Source organism: Plectropomus leopardus, chromosome 17, assembly GCF_008729295.1.
Source record: "Plectropomus leopardus isolate mb chromosome 17, YSFRI_Pleo_2.0, whole genome shotgun sequence".
Classification (NCBI taxonomy): domain Eukaryota; kingdom Metazoa; phylum Chordata; class Actinopteri; order Perciformes; family Serranidae; genus Plectropomus; species Plectropomus leopardus.
The window spans coordinates 23,940,599-23,956,750 of NC_056479.1; the positions used below are offsets into that span (position 1 = coordinate 23,940,599).

The 16,152-nt window shown below is 39.8% G+C and overlaps 1 protein-coding gene across 1 annotated transcript in view; it reads left to right on the forward strand.

The window, feature by feature from the left end:
* The window catches only part of grin2aa (glutamate receptor, ionotropic, N-methyl D-aspartate 2A, a), a 181,973-nt gene that overhangs the window by 52,335 nt on the left and 113,486 nt on the right, over positions 1-16,152 (forward strand). The window lies entirely within an intron of this gene.

Sequence of the window (16,152 nt, forward strand, 5' to 3'; positions counted from 1 at the left end):
CGCACACAGTCAGGGTGTAATCCAGGATAGTTTTTTCAGAGCACCTTTATCATTTTGCACAGGAGCGAGTGTGCATGTTGTGCCACACTGTGTTGCACTGTTGATCTATTTAGTGCAACGCAGCACCGGCCTATTCTAACATGTGCCGTGCCTTTGCTCCGCCGCTCCGGTGTGATGTGTGCAGTGTGTGGCTGCGAGTCTATAATTCATAAACATATGCACTCTTCCCTTTGAAATCTATCCATAATTGATTCTGTCAGTCCCACTGTAGAGATGGTTACGGGGCTATCTATCTCTGTGACTCACTACTGAGTGCGAGTGTGTGCTTATGAGCATCTGGGTGTGTATGCTCATGTGAAAAAGAGACTTGAAAGAGGTTGGAGAAAGACTCATAATGTGAGAGAGGAGCATGGCGCAGTGCAGTGTAAAGTGCAGTCTCTCTCTTTCTCGGTCTCCCTCTCTCTCTTTTTTTTCCCAATACCTCCCTCATGGGTTTCTGAGGAAAACAAAGAGCTTTACTCACCTTTCTCCCTCGCTCACTTGCTTCCCTCCTTCCCTCCTTCATTTCTCTGGCTGCATTTCTGTCATTTCCTATTCTTTATCCTGCCTCCCTCTTTTCTCCCTGCCCCCTGGCTGTTTTGCTCTATAGCTAAAATGGGTGCTCATTCAGTGACTTTGGAGCCATTAAACTGCTCTGAATGGCCTTGCCAATATGCTCATTTGATTTATCTTTTTTTTCCTCAAACACTGTCGTGGCCAATGAAGAAAGCAGAGCTGCTGTAACGCTGTGGTGCATTTGGGCACTACCACTACTGTAGGCCCCCTTCACTAATGCTGCCCAGGCCATGATGCAACTTGTGGTAACTCACTGGAGGTTGGTCATGCGAACAGTGTACTGCGGTAATGCTAGTGAGTAATAGTACTTTGGGGAATATGATTTTCAGACTTTGGGTCACTGACCTGTTTGTTGTCGGATTCCCAGAAGAGCATTAGCATATTTGGGGAAGGAAACATTGATACAGAGTTGAAGTAGAGGAAGAATTGAGTGGACTGTTGGGGTAGTGTTTGTTTTTGCCCGAGCTGATGTTTGGAAATAGCTAAATATGTAGTTTATTCCAGAGTCAGGTAATGAGGTAAAGCATCAAATCAGAAATTTTTGATGAGTTTGACGTGAGTTTTAGTAAGACCATGGTCCATAAGTAAAGTAGTTTAATTTTAGGTTGCAAAATTACTGGACAAATTGATCCATTATTGCTGTTTTTGTTTTTTTTCTGCATAGTTGGTCAAACACAAAATCTAATGACATATGTGTAAATGCCGTAATGTTGTTTTTTTTTTACAAAGAAGATTATGGTAAGGTGCATTATGGTCACATTAGCACACAGAGCAGATAATAACATTGGCATTACGATATGTTCAGTCACATGGAGTTTTATGTGTTGATAAAGTCAGCGTCAGGTGAGGTAATGCAGAGGTGAGTTTGGGTGTGCGTCAGCGTTGATGTACGGTTGAGAGAGAGACTGGGCTGATGGCCCAGGGAGCTAACGACTCCATCTGCTCTGCTCACACACACCATTAAAACCACAGCTGGAGACACACCTCTGCCTGTCTGTAGGTCTCTGTCGCTCTCGCTGTCCTCTGTCGAATTTGCGAAGTAAAAGTGCTTCATTGGCATGAAACACAAAAGCGTCGCCACACAACAAACAAACACTAATAGAGGATACAAAATGTTCAATAACGCTATCTAATTGATTACCAAATCACACACTACCTGTTATGCCTCTCTTGGTTTTAATTGTTAATGTCCCGTCTGTCTGATGCTGGAACAGCTTGATACATATTTTCAGCTTCATTTGTCTCTCGCTCTCTCTCTCTCTCTCTCTCTCTCACTGTCTCTGTGTCTATTTTCTCTCCTCCACTTGCATTATTGGTCCTGTTCTCTTCTTCTTTGTCAGTGTGTTTATGTCTCTGTTTACCTTCTGTTTTTTTTACTTTTCTTTTTATATCTCCCTCCTCTCTCTCTGCCCTAATTTCTCACTTTTCCTCTCTGCACCTCCATCTGCACACACAAACACACACAGACGTTGCAGAATTTCCCTAAATTGTGTTACCTGCTTGCAGAGCTGCTACTGCTGCAGTCTTTCTGCACCCATTTTTTTTCACCACCAGTAACTGCAAAAAAGAAACACGCACGATAATTGTAGCATTGGTATGTTTTAGTTTTATGTGACAAAATTTGAATTCAGCAGGTGTCTAGCAGAAAAAAATATATAATTTAAAGGGGAAATCAAGGAAATAGATTCAAAATGATTTCTTATATCAAATGCATCCCACAACTTTTCTGCCACATTATTGCATTACAGCCATAGGGCAAACTACTGAGCAGCACAAAAATTCAGTTAAAGATAAAAATCCAATAAAGATATTCACATCCCATATATGAGATTTTCCAGCTGATTTGCTCTACATTAAATACTGTGGTAACAGTACTTGCCTAAGCTGTAACACAGTTTAAAGTAACACAAACTGCACTGAGAACCACGATTGAGACGTATATTACGAATGTGCTATACACGTCCAAAAGAATCTTCTAAAACCAGAAATATGTCTGCGTATCCCACATGCCTTATTTAAGTCTAATTTAGAATATCCAAACTGAATATGCTCCTTCCATGACCCGTATCAAAGTTGGAATATTCTCATTATTCGGAATAATAGAGGAATATTTATGAGCATGCAAGCATAGTCACTGTTTTTGTTCTGAAACGTGAGATAAGTTAGCCGCCCCTGGTACCTTTACCTGTAGCCTCTACACCAGACTCTACCTGTTTCTCATTTTTCATACCTCTACCTTTTTATTCATACCTCCTCCCCTCCCCCATCATTTTTTCCTCCGGCTTGTTGGTACCCCCATCTCCCCTGTATCCCTCTCTCTCTACACACACACACACACACACACACACACACACACACACTAACAGCTCTTGGCAGACACAGGCCCTGCGGTTTTTCTGCTGACTCTGCCATTATTGCAATATCTCTACTGCTGAATAATTCACTGCAGACTTTGCTATCTGAACACACACACACACACACACACACACACACACACACACACACATACACATACAGTACATTTCCATTCCATTCATTGACACAGGCGTTACACATGCCCACACACACAGTCTCTCCATCTGACGCCGACCAGCACACACAGACAGGCATGCAGACGCCCACACACCCCGAGAGAAGACACACGTGCTTTAATATATGTACACACACACACACACACACACACACACACACACACACACACACACGGATGGGACGGCACTGATTTCCCTTCACAAAATGGGACAATGGGGAGATTTCATTACCCTGTGTAAAACGCATGACAGTTTAACAGTCTCTCAGTGCATCTATCCTTCCATCCGCTCTCTCTCTCGCTCTCTCCCTCCACCACCTCCTGCATCCCTCGTTTATCTTCATTGTAAGTTAATTACCCCACAGAGTCGTTCGTTTTCATGCATGGAGCTCTGTGTGTTTGCTGTGGGCTTCTGTGGGTGTGCGTATGTCATAGTGTGTGTGTGTGTGTTAAATCCAAGTCTGAAACACAGTCTGTAGATTACTTTGGTCCCGTGCTTGTCTCCATTTTGATGGTTATATTGGCCTGGCCGTCAAACTGCACACTGCTAACTCCACTTTATTTTTCCCTGTGAGACATTAATTAATCAACTATTAACAAGTATAGCAGATTGTCAATAACTCAGTATAATAGATTGTAGAGATAATATCAGATCAGACTGCTAGATGCTGCGTTAGAGAGCCAATATGTCCTGGTTAGTCCTGGGATTTTTCAGATTCTGCATCCTGATTTCTTTGTTCCTGTTTAGTTCAGTTAGGTGTTAAATAATAAGAGCTAATAATTGCATCCATAGTTATGCGTCATGTTGGTCAATTTTTTTTTATTCCTGGAAGGTGAATTATTATACTATTACTAATTATTATATTATTATACTATAATTATTATACTACAGCGATAGTATCCATGTTGAGAAGAATGACTGTTTCAGATATTCAGAAGTGATATGTATCCATTAATCAATATTTTTGTCAACACTAATAGACCTTCTGAGCACATTTCTGTGTCTCCTTAAATAAAGTAGAACACCAGACTTAAAGTTTAAACACTGATTGATCCTAATGACACTTGTATGTCATATTATTATCTAACAAAGGCACCATATACACTCTTACCCCCTTTACACCTTTCATAATGCGTATATCATATCCAGATTGTATCTAGATGTGATTTAACCTATTTACATTTACTCTTGGTATTAATGTGTCCACATGTAGGTCCAGTTGGGATCCGACTGCTCTGTCCAACTGCTTGAAAAGTCAAACAGTTGTATCTCTTTTTCACTATTGCTTAGCCTTTGCTGCATAAATTCCTCAGTTGCAATATGAATTTCACTTATATACTTCTGTCAGACCAAATTGAAAGCAGACACTTTGCCTCATCTTGACTTCCTCCATGAGCTTTCTTACTTTGCTTGCAAACTGGCTAAAAGCTGCTACCTCTGTGGTTTGGAACAGTCACTCCTGATTAAGTATTTCCTCTCACTTTGGTGTCCTATTACTGAAAACACAATTGTATTTATAAAAGTGTTCTATGTGGGCAAAATGCATCCTCGAGCACCTCTGGAAGTGATCTGGCCCATCACAATCCATCCTCAATGCATCTGGGTGCATTTACACCTGAATACTTCCATGTGGTCAAGCAGTATACAACTGCAAGCCAATCACCCTAAACACATCGTGATGCAAGGCATGAAAGGGGTCTGTGCTCCTTTGTTCTTGTGACTGTCTGACCACCTCTCATTTCACCTGTCAGCTGCAGCCTGTCACTCTTTCACTCTCCCTCGCTCTCTCTGCCGTTCTCCAGCATCTCTCGCTCTCTCTCTCCCACACTCCCTCCCACTATAACTGTTGTTAAAACCTCTGCAAGACTCTGAATGTGTTCCAAATGAAATTGCCGAAGCAGCAGCATAAGATATCTATCAAGGTTCACAGGCACCGCAGGAGTAAAGAGAGCTTCTTATTAAATCACATTAGCTCCATCGATTTCTGCGTTGGCTCACTCGACTTTTTGTCTCTTTCACCAAATGAGCTTTTAACTCCTGGCTCACCGCAGCATTACTTAATGTATTACTGTAGACGGACAGTAATGGTACTGTACTGTAAAACTGGAAGACGGTAGCAGGAACAGCTTACCACAGTGCAGCCTCGGTTCATCTGCTGTGTCTTTGAATTGATTTGGTTTTTTTTTTTAATATTTGATTTTCTTCTTTTGCTCTACGGAGTTGCAGGTAGTGTGTGTGTGTGTGTGTGTGTGTGTGTAACTGCAGGGATGCGATTTTTATTGTTTTTACTGGATTTGGAATTAAAGACTTTGATTAGGTTTAGCGACTGTCGTGACTCAACAAGAGGACTCATCACATAACAGCCTGTTTATAGCCGCAGCCTCTTAATAGCAACAAACACACACACAGACACACACAGAAGCTGCCTCTAGGGGTCAGAGCTTTACACACTGTGTGATGGTTGAGTGGATTAGAGATGGTGTAATGTTGATATTTGGGTGAAATGAGGTTTTGAGGATTTGGTACAATAATATGCTGAGTAGGGTGGTTACGCAGTGGCTGTCTTTATCCATTTTTTCTCGCTTCTTATTTTTCTGCACACGTGGCTCCGTGTATTTGCATGTTTCCACCAGTGATGATCTCACTGTTAGGAGATTACAGCCGGTCAGGCGGGAAGAGTTGAGTTACAGATTAGAGAATGACAGATGTTCAAGTCTTGCTGTATTGTCAGGCACATCTCGGAGCGACCTGGCCACGCTATTCCCAATGATGTAGAAATCGATGGCTGTGTAAACGATAGGACTTCTGTATTGACATCGTTCTGTATTGACAAACCAGCCAGGCCGCCGGTCCCCAGCTGAACCTGTGAACCAACACGAGCGGCACGCAGCAACGCTGTTGTCACATGGAGGAAAGATGTGACTTAAGTCCTTAGACAATAGGACATTTTCAGCTCAAACATCACAAAAGTGGAAAATAAAAGTTCAGAATGTCTTTGTTCATGTGTCCAGCTCTTGGAGCACAGTCTGTCAAGATAATGGATCAAAATTTATTAATAAAATGTATTTCAAAAATAGATTTGATCAACCATCGGAACAATAGGTGCACTGTTTGATTGATTCAAACATTATGATCAGGAAAAGAGAAATGATTATTTATGATAACTAGCATGTTCTTGTGCATGTACATTGTTCATCTGCGTCAGTGCAGCAAGTTTCTGACAATCGTAGTGCTTGTCTGAACCTCTGTGTAATCTGTGGGAAGTGATCATCTTATTAGGTGATGAACACAGTATGCATCAGCTGGAAATGACCTGTGCGTCATGACACTTTAAGTTCCACTTTAAGTGTGAGCAACTTCAGTTTAAAGAAGACAATAAAGGAAAGATAGTTTTCTTTTGGCTGGCATTTTATTTAAACACAATAGGTAAAAATAATATTATTAACATTTCCTGCAACAAGAATTTTTAATTCAGTGGGACATAGGTAGATACCAAAAACCTCATCAAAGTGTGACAATTCAAGAAATTAAAAAAAATATCATTACAGAATTACCATATAACAAAACTGACATCCCTCCCCTTCTGGTGGACCACTATGGGGCTTTTTTTTAAAAAAAATCTTTTTTTATACCTGTGTGTGTGTGTGTGTGTGTGTGTGTGTGTGTGTGTGTGTGTGTGTGTGTGTGTGTATGTGTGTGTCCGAAGTACGCTCTGGGCCATGAGAGTGTGGTGCAGTGTATAATGGAAAACAATATATATTCCAATAACGCCCCTAATGAACGATCAAGCTCCAAAAATATAAAATCAGTACATGGTGGCAGATGTTTTAATCATGGCAGGTCGCCACAAATCGATGAATGTGTTGGAAACTGTGGTGGTTGATGGCAAGGCACTGTTTTTTTATTCTGTGTTAATTGTGCCATGAATTAAACATGTGATGCTTGTCGATTTAAAAGATATACTTTTAAGATAAGAAGGTTGCAGTATAAGTATAAGACTGAAAATATGTAATTAGAAAGACTACACAGGTCGCATAGGGAAACATCACAGCTTTTTTTTTTTTTTTGCTGAAGCTACAATGCCTGTGTGTTTCATACTGGGATGTGCTCACACAAACAGCGGCTCTCTTTTTTGTTTCCTGGTTGATAAAATGATCAGGAGTCGTGAATAAAATACATCAGGTTAGAAAACGTAACATTTGTCCTGTAAATGTTGCTAAGTTACCGGGTTAGCAGGCTAGCTGGTGTTGATAACATATATTGTGCAAGACAAGAGATGAAGTTCACGGAGTTGCTCCACACAAAGGTAAAAGGTACTATGACTATCACTGCACAATTAAAACAGCGTCAAAAAATTATTTATGTCTTGCAGTTAACTGTGGTACATATTTTTCCCAAATTAGGTCCCATGGGGACACCAGAAGGAGCGGACATGTTTCTGTAGGCCGATGCAGAAGCTAACGTTGGCTTGGTTCCCTCGTCCAAAAGCCAGTGGGATTTTTCCGTTGGATTTTGGATCATTGCAGAAAATAAGCGCAAACAAACATTAATGATGCTTATGTGTTTTGTTCAGCTAGATAATCTTTACAAACAACACCACTTTTATGACTTCTAAGGCCCATGACTAACAATGACACCAAAAATGAGGCTGTCAGTATTCGGCGTGATGATGTTCTATAGTCTCATTTAGCCTCTTGTTAGTAACTGTTTTTTTTTTTTACAGACACATAAAAGCTTCACAATTATGTATTTTATGCTGTTGAACAAAATGTGAAAATCTCCTAAGCTTCTGTTAACTGCATACCTTATTTCAGGCATCTAACCAAAAAAACAACTAGATGAAAGCTTTATTTTTTGTACACTCTTTATTTACAACCGGAAAATGGAAAGCAACTTGTTAGCAAATTATAGCACACTGCGCGTGTGAAGGTGCAACCAGGCCATGAATTGTCATGTTAAGTCTTGTCTGAAAATCATTCACATTGATATAAGTGATGCGAGTGTGTGTGCAGGCATGTGTGTCTGAGCATTTGCACGAGAAGGCATGACGTTCACATGCCCACGTGTGCATAAGTAGGTTGACAGTCATGTGCACATGCATGAGTAGGTCCAGCCCATGTCTTGACAGGGTTGTGTGTCCATGTGTGTTTTGTAAAATAAAAAAGGAGAGGTGTGTGTTCACATGCTCCGGAGAATATGTATATCACTGTCTGCTCTTAGATTATTTGTGTCTCCTCAGAGAGCATATGCATATATAATGTGTATCCCATAATGAAACATATCTAACAGCAGCTCCACTCGCCCCAGTTCTTACTATATAGCTCCAAAGGCAGCGCCTCTCTTACACTGACATCCCCTCCCCCTTTCCTTCTGCTCCTCCTTCCAGCTCCTTGCCATCATCTTCCCCCCATCATTTGATCATCTTCTCTCCTCTCAACCACTTTCTAGCTCTCCTTTCTCCTTTATCATCCCGTCTCCATCAATCAGCCCCCCCCCCCCACATTTGTAACCCCCTTTCCTCACCCAGTCCCCTTTCCCTCCCCTCGTCCTTTCCTCACCTTATTTTACCTGACAGGCCATCTGCCTCCCACTCTTGGGGGCTGGAGGATGGGCGATGATAACAGGAAAAAAGTGAGAGGGAACTGAGGAGGGGGCAGTTGGGATAGACGAGAACCACTAAGGAGGAAGATGTAGGTCTCAGCGTATGTCTTCATTAATTACGCTCTCGTTATACAACATGCCAGGGGAGTGAACCAGAATAATTTTGCTGATGTTTTTGTCGATGTAGTTTTTTTTTTTTCCTTGAACCTGTTACTTGCCCCAACAAAATGGTCTGCTTTGAACCATGCCAATATCCAGACATTTATTCATATTGTTTGTATTGAAATACACACGGGAATAATGAATCAGGTGTCTGGCAGAATGGGGTCAAATACGCTTGCAAAAAATGGTGGCGCTGCCACAAGAAAGGGGTTTGAAGCTTCAGCACAATGCAGATTTACAGTTAGACTCTATGAAGTCCAAAGGTGTCTAATAATTTCATAATTTGGCATCTGCTGTGGCAAACTTTATCCATCTGGCACTCATGTTAGTGCAGAAATAAATGAAAATAGAATGTTCTTCACTGCCCCACAAAACAAGGGGAAAAAATCTGAATTCACATGCGAAAAGACACAAAATAGTGACAATGTGAAAACATGTTTGAGTAAAAATAAAATGCTGAACTACAGATCATGCCATAGTATCTTTTATTCATATCCCAGGTGTAACAGCAGCATGAAGAAACATGTCAGGTTCTCTAATCAAAATAGACTTCAAGAAATATTCAGTCATCCAACATGCTCATCTGTCATGGAGCTGATACTGCTGTTGACTTAGTTTTCAAAGCCATCAAGCTCTTGCAACATTTCAAATCATCTCTCGTCAGAAGTTTTGGTGAGAAGCCCACATCATGTACTAGTTCGGCAACAGCCTCCGTTGACAAAAGTCATGCAGTCAGAAGAATGTTTGCAGATATAAAATATCAAAGTTTCCTTTAGATTACTCCTGATACTTTACTTTCTTTTTTTTTTTTTTACAACTACAGTGCAGGTAGTTTTCTGTGAGGGCATTTTGGACTTTTCCTGCACTATAATTTCGTCATCATATTACGCTCTGGGTATCTGTCTTTGTCTACTGTTGATATTCAGGATGCCGCTACACATGTTTAGGTTTACACAACATGGATGGTTAGGTTTAGGTTAAAGAGGCGCATGGTAAATCGAACAAAAGAACATCACATTCAGACAGGGTTTGTTGGATTCATTGCCCCCTCTAGCCTGCCCTATAGAGACCTTTGTGCTCCTTTAGTATGTTTTTACCAGCAGCATTTCAACCTCACGCCATCCAGTGTTGTATCAGAAAAACATAAAATTGTAAATGGCACTCTCTGGCTGCGTTCTCAAATGATATACAGCTGTGAAAGGTGGCTTTGACATCGGGATTTACGCCAAAATGACTGCAAAAGGGTGGTATTTGATGACTTTGGAATGAGAGCAGGCTGATAAAACTAGCTCTCCTGCCTAAACGTGCACCATATAGACAAACACACATAAATCTCTTTCAAGCAAATGACCAGGGTGGGACCCAAGCAAGCCAACATGGGTTAATCCCTGATCATGATAATTCCAATACGACCTGGGTCAAACTCAGAAGCCATGCATATTAATTACCTTATGTGCTGGAAGTGGTGACAGGGTTTACTTTTTAAGTGTATGTGAAGCCAAAGGCAAATTTCCATGTGAGTGGAAAATTAAGATAACGATATCTCTTCTACACGCCATATTCAGAACTAATGTTTTATACTTGATTCTTCACTGCACCATATATCAGTACATTACAATAATTAAACACTTATATTCACTTTGTGACCTGTTTATGTGTACAGTGGATGCCTCTCCTGTTCAGCATTGAATTCAGTCACACAGGGCAGTTGTGGTTCAGGAGGTAGAGTGGATCTTTGAGTGGTTGTAAGACTAGAAAGGCACTTTACAAATACAATTTCATTCCATTTACCAGCAGCCTCATTATATTTGTATACACCACATGTCCCTCATTGTTCTCCTTATGTTCTGTGTTGCCCCTCACTGTCCCAGTCATCTGCCACTTAAGTTTTTCCTCACCATGAATGGCCAAGAGCTCCTGCAGCTTGAAATCTTGCCCTTCTCCATGTTGACAAGACCGTAGCTGTAGCTGGGAGCATTTTTTCATTCTGTGCCATTGCATCATTTAATTATAGGCTGCGGCAACCTCTGATAATTGCGTCACGACTGTGCACAACCCGCTTGTTAGCAACCCTGGTGGCTGGCCACTCACATTAAAATTGACACTTGTTAAACGCGCCTTCTGACCTGAGTCATGAAGCCGAGTGGGTCAAGCAGGTTAACCCTTTCAAACATAGAATCAAAGCTGGTTCAGCTCTAGCTAAACCCTTGATGTCAAAGTAGTACAAAGTACATAAATGTCATGCAATTATTCTTTTACATCACTGTCACATGTTCTTGTCTCTAACATGGTGCTGGCATGTGTCATAACAACTTGCATGAAGCTTTCTTTTCTGATTCGGTCTCATGTTCAGTCGTTCGCAGTTCTCATGACAGTCTGTTTGACAAGTGTGTTGCTTCTTTGAAGTCTCAGGTGTTTTATCAGAAAACTGTTCCATGTGTATGCTATGTAATACATTTGCATACATACATATATATAGAGAGAGAGTCTCAGGGTTAATGCTTTCCATATCTCTACTGTATTTTCAGGTGTCAAGTATGTGCGTGCATATAGTTTTGTGTATGTGAGACAGAATGAGAAAGCGAGAGTGTGTGTGTTTGTGTGTTATTGTTAATAAAGTCTAAATTGAGGCAGAAGTGCTGTGGGTGTTACAGTTCTAAAGAGACTGAGAACACAACTAACTAGGTCAGCTTCTCTCTCTCTACCCGCACACACACACAGACAGAGTGTACCTTTAATACTGCAGGATAAAGTAGATTTAGACTCTCTCAGCCTTCTCCTTTATACAGCCCTCTCTAGGCGCTTCGCTTCCCTTTTTTGTTGATGGAGGAGCAACTAGACTGAAGCCTCTACATCTTCTCCAAGCTTATCATTATTGAAAGAACCCCCTTTCCATCGGTGGCAGTGACACCAAAGTGGGTAAAATGGCCTCACGCCGGGAAGGTCACCAGTTGGACTCCATAGACTGACTGGGAAAATCGACATCAGGGAGCGCTAGTGTCTGTCATTGTCCTATTACCTCTGCAGTGACTGCTGAGTTTCTGCTGAGAGACCGGTTGGACGGCCGCCCCGTATCAATGTGTTAAACTGTGTGTGCCGTTTGTGGGAGAAATCATGCATGCTAACCAAAAAGATTTCCCCGAAATTTAATAATTAGAAGAAATCACGGGATCCGGCGCCAGATAGAAATCCAGACACAGAGATGGAGCACTCCAAACTCGAACATGGACAAATGTCTGTGTAAGTCATGGAAGCCTCCTCAGTGACCGAAGCCAGGACACAGAGTGCTAAATGTCACTAATGCTGCTCTTACAAGCTTCTTTTTCTGGGTCATAGTCACAGATTTACTGTTTTGTCCAATAACCGTCCTGAACACAAGCATGACTCAATCTGGAGCAGTTCCCAGCATGCCGGGATATAAACCAATTTTTGAGGGACATTATTTACCCCTTGATTTGGCTTATAGGAGAATTTCGGCCCTTTCTAAAAGCAATTGAAAAAACACATTACTCGGCACGTAAGAACTCATTTTACACTGATCAGATATGGTTTATTTTTAAACAGACTAACAATGAGAGCGTACTGCGTCAGACTGAATACTCTATTGTTTTCTGATCAAAGGTTGCTCCATTTTCCTCACCCTAATTACAATTTTAATAATCCCATCATTTTATGTGGTAGAAAAGCTCTTAATATAATGATGATGTGATTAAAAACACACAGAAACGGTAGAAAGTCATCTTTACTTTATCTTTCCTCCACAGAGAGGTCAAAGGTCAGAGGTTTAGGTACAGTTCTGAATTGAGTGGAGGTTTACTATAGTAGTTAGTAGTGTAAGTGTAAGTGTAAGTTAGTAGGGTAGTTAGTGTAATATATACTGGGGGACACATCCCTTGCTTAAAATGTCTCCAATATATTGATTAAAAGATTTATAATAAATATAAGAAAAGCAAATGTAATTGTTTTCATAAATAAACCTTAAAAAAGGCCATTATTATTGGTTCTGGTGTAGGGTTGCAAATCATAAGCACTTTTCTTGGTAAAATTAATAAAGAATTTATTGATAAATTGTTAATAGAAAAAAAAACATAAAACTTTGCGCATTTCAAAGAAAACCAAATGCATTTTTACTCAATCAAAGCTCACAGCAACATATTGCATGTACAGCATTACATAGCCTATTGATTGATCAATTAAATGTGACATGTTCAATTCAATTCTTAATGACCTGACTAATCAATCACCATTTAATTGTTATCTCTCCTATTCTTGTAGTATGGTTAGAGTTGCAATGCTATGAGACAATTACTATTATTATTATTATTATTATTATTGTTATTATTATTATCAGTTACAATTATCCTTAAATGAAAGCAGTGACAAACTTTATATCAACTAAAAGTTTTTTTTTAATGGAAGTATGTTTAAAAGTCAGTCGAAGGGTAAAGGAGATGTGCAAGAGAGATTCTGTGTCTGATTACATTTTTTTCCCAATATCGTAGATAAGTAAATGTACACGGTATGATAACCATTAACTTTCATACCATGGTATGCCCTGAAACCGTTATATCGTTGCAACCTTGAGTATGGTGTGGTGCTATAGTTTGTGTATTTTGTCCAAGTGGTGTTGCCATACCCCAGTAGAAGCTGTTGTTTGACTGTTGAGGGTACAATCAATGTCAAACACTGTACTGAATAGAGTTCTTTACTTTTAAATGCAATTAAAACCGTGAAACTAGAATCTAATGAGTGTTACGCAGAATGTATCACTGTCCATTGTCATACTTTCTGTAAAATTTTAGTATGCCATAAAAAAGGCTATAAAAACATCATAGTCTAGTATGTCATTAAAAAGTCATAAAATGTCATTGAGAAGTCATGGAGTCTGCACTTTTTCCATTGTGGCCATCATTTATATTCTGGCTCCTTAAAATGGCACTCAGTCATCGGAACTTGATCCAAGATATTTGTTTCAAAATACCCTAAAATAGTCAGTGTAGCTGTCAGTTATATTAAAATTTCACCTTGGAGGAATTTTCCCCTTGAGGGTTGGGTAGCAGAAGGTGTTGATTAAAAATTGGGCCCCCACAATGTAAAAACGGTGAATATGGCACAGATCATCTGGTACAGATGCTCGCTCACGTATAAACCTTGCTGCTTTAATATTAGTATTAAATCTACTAATAGGGGAGGACAGTGCTGTCCTGTTGCTCTATGTGTGTGTGTGTTTGTGCAGAGATGTACTTGCTAACATCAGTCTGTGCACATATTTAAAGACTGAAAAGTGTTTCATGGTAGAAGGGTGTTTTGTTTTGAAAGAAAAAACTGTATGAGCAGTTTAGAGCCTTCAAACATAAAAGACAAACTTACTGCAAACTGTGTTTAGTTTAAGGGTCTATAATGAGGGTGTAATTACCTCTGTTGACCACTAGAGGCTCTCTATTACTCACATATACAGTCAACTCCACAGTGATACATGCAGAACACTGCTGATGCAGAGTTTAAAAGTAGTTCCTTATCATATTCAGACTGCAGGCCTCTCGGATGCACCTCGCTTTCATGCTCATGTGATTTTAATATGCCTAGAATCATATTCAAACAGTGAAAATGGAACACACACACATATGTTTATGAAATATAATATGATGTCTCATATTGTATCTGAATAGTGCACAGGAGCAGGTGGGTATGCCCATAACAAAAAGCTGATCTTAGCAGCCGAGGAAAAGAGATTTTGTAATAACTCATATCTTTATGAAAAGCAAGGGAGGCAAATATCCCCAAAATACCAAGGTTCATTTTATTCAGATTAAAACACCTTTTCAAATCTGATCTTTCACACCTCACAAATCTGCACCAGCTCTTTTCATCATTTTTTCTGATTTTATTACTCTAATATAAGCTTTTGCCAAAAGATAGAACACCCCTTTGAACCTGCGATGCAAATGTCCTTACATCTGTAGTAACTCCACAGACTTTGTGAGGGAAGAGGAGACAAAATTAGTTTCAGTTAAATCATATTGAAATAGAAATGAAGAATGACACTCATTTGCTAATGATTGAACGCTCGCTCCCAATTATTTAGTAATAGGTTTATGAAAAACCTCCCTCATGCCAAAATGGTAGTCAATATTTGAAGTTTACATCCTCCTCCTTAAGTGACTGAAAGTGAATTACAGGCAGACGCTGCTGTCTGCCAAACATTTTTCCTTAAGTACTAAAGTGCAGCACGGACACTAGCTCTCGCTGATCCTTCAGTATTTGGAGTCAAATCATAGGCAACCCCCTCTTTGATTCCCCAGATCGTTTAACTTAATCCACGTCTTTGAAACTTGGCTCTTTCTTAGCGGGTTTGAGATTTTGTCAGTAAATGGAGCTCTGAAGTGAATGTGTATTGACCTTTACTCTACCTGTCTGGCTCTCAGATGTGGTAACTTACTATTTGGATCCACTCACCTGAATTACAAGTTTCATTTTTGCTTGTTGAACCATTATATATCTCTGGACCTGTATGGATGTTGTCAAGATTTCCTTACATGGGGGAAATCATTGTGCACTTGTTTTAAGGCTGGTTCTGGATATGTGCAGCTTGTGTAAAGACACTTGCATTTGTAGAATTGTATGTGTCTGTATGATCTTGCAGGCTTAAGTGTTGCTCTCATCATATTTATCTCAGTGTCACTGGGTTGGCTCCAGGAAAGTGAGGGGTGTATTTGTGTGCATTGCTTTCTACCACAGTGTCTTTTTGATGTTGCGACTGGGACTTGACAAACATAAAAACATAAAAATGTAGTCATACACTAACCACAGTCTCAACTGTAAGCACCATTCGACATCTGCAGTATCAACTAAATCAGTGGATCTCAAACCCTTCGAGTCAAGGGTAGGGGCCGACAGATTATCAGCCTGGCCGATCATTGCAGTTATGGAATTCTGCCAATTATCTGAATAGGCATTTTATTTAAATAATCGCCAATAAAATTAATTAATTAAAAGTGAAAAGAAAGCGTTAGCATGGGAGGAACTTTACTTTATAAAACCTCAGGGAGCTATTTTTATTCATTTATTTTTTATTTAAAATTTCACATGACTTTATAAAAAAAAGTTGGTGGGAACTTGCTGTATATGATGTTGAAAGTCTCAGTTTCAAATAAACGTTTGACAAAGTCATTGTTATATTCCAAATTCTAAATATTGACAGAGATTTTCATTTTATTTTAAATGCATATTGGTTCCAAATATC